At 40.9% G+C, this 5,698-nt stretch overlaps 1 pseudogene; it reads right to left on the reverse strand.

Annotated features, from left to right (window-relative positions):
- Positions 1–3,561: 3,561 nt before the first annotated feature.
- On the reverse strand, positions 3,562–4,046 carry LOC131918821 (large ribosomal subunit protein eL21-like; annotated as a pseudogene).
- Positions 4,047–5,698: the final 1,652 nt, after the last annotated feature.

Genomic DNA, 5,698 nt, shown 5'->3' on the forward strand with positions numbered 1-5,698 from the left:
AACCCTGTCTCAAAAAAACCAAAAAAAAAAAAAAAAAAGAGTCCCAACTTTTGCCCATTGTGGTGGCACACACCTTAAATTCCAGCACTCAGGAGGCAGAGGGAGGTAGGGAGAGCTTGAGGCCAACCTGGTCTATGTAGTGAGTTCAAGATAGCCAGGGCTACATGATGAGGCCCTGTCTCAAAATTTTTCCTTCTAGAATGCAATTTCCTCCCACCCAGATAAAAGTGTTAGTATTTTAGTTGCTAACAAGACAACGACCCGTTCCCAGGATTGACTGATGAGGTCCCTGATAGTTTTAAAATCAGTTATCATGATAAGTTAGCTTTTAGTTGGATGCTCACATAAATTTGTGTTCTGTGGTGTAACTCAAGCTGATTCTACACCACGAGGCATGCCACTAAGGGTACATGATTCTGTACCAAGAGACGTGCTGTTGAGAGTGTAGCTGCTTGTTAGCTAAATGGGTTTGAATCTCAATGTTAGTGTGCTCTCTCTGTGTGACTTGCTCACAGTGCTGATTTATTGCTGTTAGCCATTTATATTGAATTGCCATTTACACTGCACTATTTAAGACCCTTGCAGGTATTACTTATCTTATGATCACAACACAGGAGAGACTTTCCATTATTCATCAGTCTTCAGGGGAGAAATCATAGAAAAATGTGTCTGGGAGTATTAATGAGTTGAGGTTGGGCTCTAGACTTCTGTTGCCTGAGTCTGGATTTAGGTTTCCTGTAACAGAGCAGGAACACATCATACCCACTCCCTTGCTACCATGTGTTCTTAGGGAGGTTTCACTGGATTCCAAGTGACATATTAGAATAAGCATCAAACTCTTTTCAAAATATTTAAGTCTTTTTTTAAAGTACAAAGTATTTTGGAGAAATTATTTTTCTTTCCCCCAACTCCTCCCAAATCTACTCTCTTCCTACCTACCCAACTTCATATTCTTTCTCTCTCTTAGATAAAAAACTAAACCCAAAACAAAAACAAAAAAGCACACAAATATACACCACACACCCCCCCCCACACACACACCCCTAACCAAAAAAACAAAACAAAACAAAACAAAACAGGAAGTCTGTTGTATGTTGGCTAATTACTCCTGAGCCTGAATGTGATTAAGCCCTGGAGTGTGATTGCAATATCCAGTGTCACTCTCCTGAAGAAACCAGATTTCCTCTCTCAGTCACTATCAACTAAAATAGCTTACTGGTTAAGGGTAGGATTTTGTGCCTAGTTTCTCTTCCCTGTGCTGGGCTTTTGTCCGGCTGAAGCTTGTGCAGGTCTTGTGCACAATGTCAAGGTCTTGAGTTTACGAGTATGTCATCAGCCCTGCTGTGTCTGGACGATGTTGTTTCTCAGAAGTCATCCCTCCTTATAGTCTGTTGCCTCTTCTGATGATTCCATGAGCCTTGACGGGAAGGGTGTGATAAAGACATCCTGTCAAGGGCTGAGTGCTCTGGAGTCTCTTACTCTCTACACAATGTTCAGGTCTCTGTATTAACTTCCACCTACAGCCAGAAGAAGCTTCTCTGATGAGGGTTGCGTGATGTTCTTATCTATGAGTATAGTGATATGTCATTTATTCTGCTAAATGAACCTGGCAATAAAATATCAAACTCTGAAAGAGACTATACTCAGCTACATTTTCCTCCCTTTTCTTTTTTTTAAAGATTTATTTATTTATTTATTTATTTATTTATTTATTATTGTGTGGGTGAAAATTTTCCATCTTAGATCAGTCTGCCCTCATGTTTGGAAATACCTATCTTACTAATGCTTCTCTGGGGTATCATTGTTGTTTTGATTATGTTATATGTAGAGAGATAAGTAATGCCTTTCTATTTTTTATTTTTAATTGAAAAAAATTTTTTTTACAGAATGTATTCTGATCATGCTTTTGCCCAATTTCATGACCTTCCTTTTTCACTCTCTTTAGAAAATAAACAGGAAAAAAAACCCCAAAAACTATGAGGAACTCTCTCTCTCTCTCTCTCTCTCTCTCTCTCTCTCTCTCTCTCTCTCTCTCTCTTTCACACACACACACACACACACACACACACACACACACACACCGACCCACAAAACAACAATATCTATAAAAGCACTAAATAAAAAACCATAATATACAAGCAAAAGACCAGCAAGAATAAAAAAAATTGCCCAAACAAAGCAATATGAGACAAAAGTCTACAAACATACCAGTTTGTTCTGTGTTGGCCATTTACCACTGGGCATGGTGCTTTCCTTGAAGTGTGATCAATATGCTTAAGTGGAACTCCATTGCAGAAAACTAATTATTCCTTTGCAAGCAGTTGCCAGTTGGAGATAGTTTCTTGGTTAGAAGTGGGAACTCAAGTCTACTTCCCTCTTTCAGCACTGGAATCCCACCTGGCTTGAACCTGTGCATGCTGCTGCTGTCTCTGTGAGTTCATATGTACATCAGTTCTGTTGTGTTTGGAGGACACTGTTTCCTTGGTATCATCTACCCCTTCTGGCTCTTACAGTCTTTCTGTCTTCTCTTCTCTATAGCTCTCTGAACCCTGGTGGGAGTGATGTAATAAAGACATCCCATTCAGGACTGATAGGGCACTGTTTCCTTGGTATTATCTATTCCCTCTGGCTCTTACAATCTTTCTGTCTTCTCTTCCCAATAGCTCTCTGAACCCTGGTGGGGGTGATGTAATAAAGACATCCCATTTAGGACTGAATATTCTTATATCTCTCACTCTCTGCACATGGTCCAGTTGTGGGTATCTGTGTTAGTTTCCATCTACTGCAAGAGAAGCCATGATTTTTTTTTTTTTTTTTTGGTTTTTCGAGACAGGGTTTCTCTGTGTAGCTTTGCGCCTCTCCTGGAATTCACTTGGTAGCCCAGGCTGGCCTCGAACTCACAGAGATCCGCCTGGCTCTGCCTCCCGAGTGCTGGGATTAAAGGCGTGCGCCACCACCGCCTGGCTACCATGCTTTTTTTTTTTTTAATGGTTATTGGCCAAGTTGCTAAATAAAATAAAACAGATGATTCAGATGAAAAAAGTAACTACAGTCTTACATAACTTTCATAATGTATGGGAAATTTTCAATGTAGTTATTCTAGAAAGTTCGTCATCACACCACAAATTATATCTGTAGTGGACCAGAGTGGTTCTGCTCTGTTAGTGTGGGTCAATCTGCAGTGACTCACAGCTACGTGTACGTACTGCACTGTAATTCCCTTGCAGTCAGCCAACCAGAACACCCCCACCCCCACCCCCGAGATGCCTCTGGACCTCTGAAAGCATTGCTATTAGGCTCTGCCTGGCTGGTAACTCTCTTCCCAGGAAATGTGTCCAGCTTATTACTATCCTGTCTTGATGCAGCAGAAATGAGGTAATCTCTAGTTTTTCTAAGAGATTTTCCATGATGTTTTCCACAAATAATTTCTAAACATTCAGCTTGTATTGAGGAGGGGTAGGCTACAGTCTTTTTTTTTCTCAGTCACCTTTTTTTTTTTTTTTTTTTTTTTTTTTTAAGAAAAGCCCTTTACAGTCCAGGTCTTTTATTTCCTTTTGTACATTAGGTCATGAATTCGTATGGAATGGGCTCCAGCAGCTCAGGCTCCGTCCCGTTAGTCCTCACAAAGTGTGCTTCTCCGGGTGGGGCGGGCTGGCGCTTCCGCTGCACCCAGGTGCCCTTCTCCTTGGCTTCGTTTTACTTCTGGTCCTTCTCCTTCACCCGCTTCAGGAAGCTGTCTCGGCTCTTCGAGTGCTTGATGTGCTCAGTCCGCACGTTAATTCTCTTGGCAAGAATCTTGCCCTTAACTTGCTTGCTTACAATGATGCCCACGGCATGCTGGGTGACATTGTAGACTCTTCCGGTTTTGCCATGGTAACACTTATGAGGCATTCCTTTTTGAACAGTGCCCATTCCCTTGATGTCTACAATATCACCTTTCTTGTAGATTCACATGTAAGTGGCCAAAGGAACAACTCCATGTTTCCTAAAAAAGGCCTGGAGAACATATAGCGGGTCCCCCTTCTCTTTCCCTTTGTGTTCGTCATTTTGGCGAGTTACTGGAAGATGGCTGCCGCGGCCCAAAGGCCTCAGTCACCTTTTATAAGCGAAAACCACATCAAAATTGAAGAGAGACTGTAGAGTTTCTAGTTTTTGTTTAAACATTACTGAGATGTGAGAATATCCTCCTGGCACTGTTTTAAAATTTGCGTTGGCGCTGAGGTAGAGGATGCTGAAAGCTGAACAAGTGACATTTATTGTGAATTTTTGTTGATAAATTGTAAAAACAGAGCAGATTCTCATTTTTATTTTTATTTTTTTACTCCTTGCAAATATTTTGGATTATGTATTTATTTATAGAGCCCTTTTTACATCTATTGGGAAGAGATGTGCAGGTTGCTCTAAGAGCCCACTGTAGGCATTCAACAGACATTTAAAACAAATCTACTCATGCTTTGAGATTAATGGAAAAATCAATGCATTTTAAAATGTTTATTTTTAAGTAGTATATACATTTTATATATTTTGATCGTATTCTTTCCCCTCCCCCAACTCCTCCCAGATCCTCTTCCCTTCCTACTCACCCAACTTCATGTTCTTTCTCTCTTAAAACAAAACAAAAATAAGACAAAACAAAATGTACACACACATATCAAACAAACAAACAAATAAACAAAAGCTGTGGAGCCATTTCATGTTGGCCAACTAATCCTGAGTATGCGGCCTGCCCTGGAGTGTGCTTGATATATTCACTGTCACTCCCTTGAATGAAGAAAAAGGATTCTCCCTGTCTCAGCCACTATCAATCGCAAATAGCTTCTTGGTTAGAGGTGTGAATGTGTGACTTTGTGTTTATTTCCCCTTCTCTGTGCTGGGACTTTGCCTGGCTTGAACATCAGCAGGTCTTGTGGACATTGTCACAGCCTCAGTGATTGCATGTGTGTATCAGCCCTGTTATGTCAGGAAACCATTGTTCCCTCTGAGTCACCTACCACCTCTGTCTGTTATGATCTTTATACCTCCACTTCTATATAGATCGCTGAGCCTCAAGAGAGGAGTGTGATAAAGACGTCCCATTAAGGGCTGAGTGTTCCGGAGTCCCTCACTCTCTGCACAGCGTCCAGCTGTGAGTTTCTGTGTTAATGACCACCTACTACAAGAGGAAGTTTTTCTGAGGAGGGTTGAGTGATGCACCGATCTATAGGCATAAAAATATGTCATTAGAAGTTGATTTATTGCCATGTTCATTTAGCAGAGTAATAGCAACAGGTTTTACCCTATCTAGTCCTAGGTTCTCATCTTCATTCACCATTTCAGGTATGGGTTCCATCTCACAAAGCTGGCTTTAAAAACTGTTGGTTACTACCATAACATTTGTGCCATTTTTGCACCAGTGGATGGACACACACACACACACACACACACACACACACACACACATATGGTGAGTTGCTATTGCAGGTGGTAGTGTAGTGTTCATGGCCGGGTGAGCTTGATGATGATGATGATTATTATTTTTTTTACCCCCGGTACCTTGCATAACATTCCAGAACTATGAATGCTAGTCAGTAGGGATGAAACTTCTAGTTGAGCAACAGCTCAATTTCTTGATTGTTCAATGACATAAGTATGTGGCATCTTCAGTAATGAGGTCTTACTATCAGATTGTGGAGGGTAACCAATAGCATCAGTAATAACA

The sequence above is a fragment of the Peromyscus eremicus genome, chromosome 8b (assembly GCF_949786415.1).
Source record: "Peromyscus eremicus chromosome 8b, PerEre_H2_v1, whole genome shotgun sequence".
NCBI classification, from domain to species: domain Eukaryota; kingdom Metazoa; phylum Chordata; class Mammalia; order Rodentia; family Cricetidae; genus Peromyscus; species Peromyscus eremicus.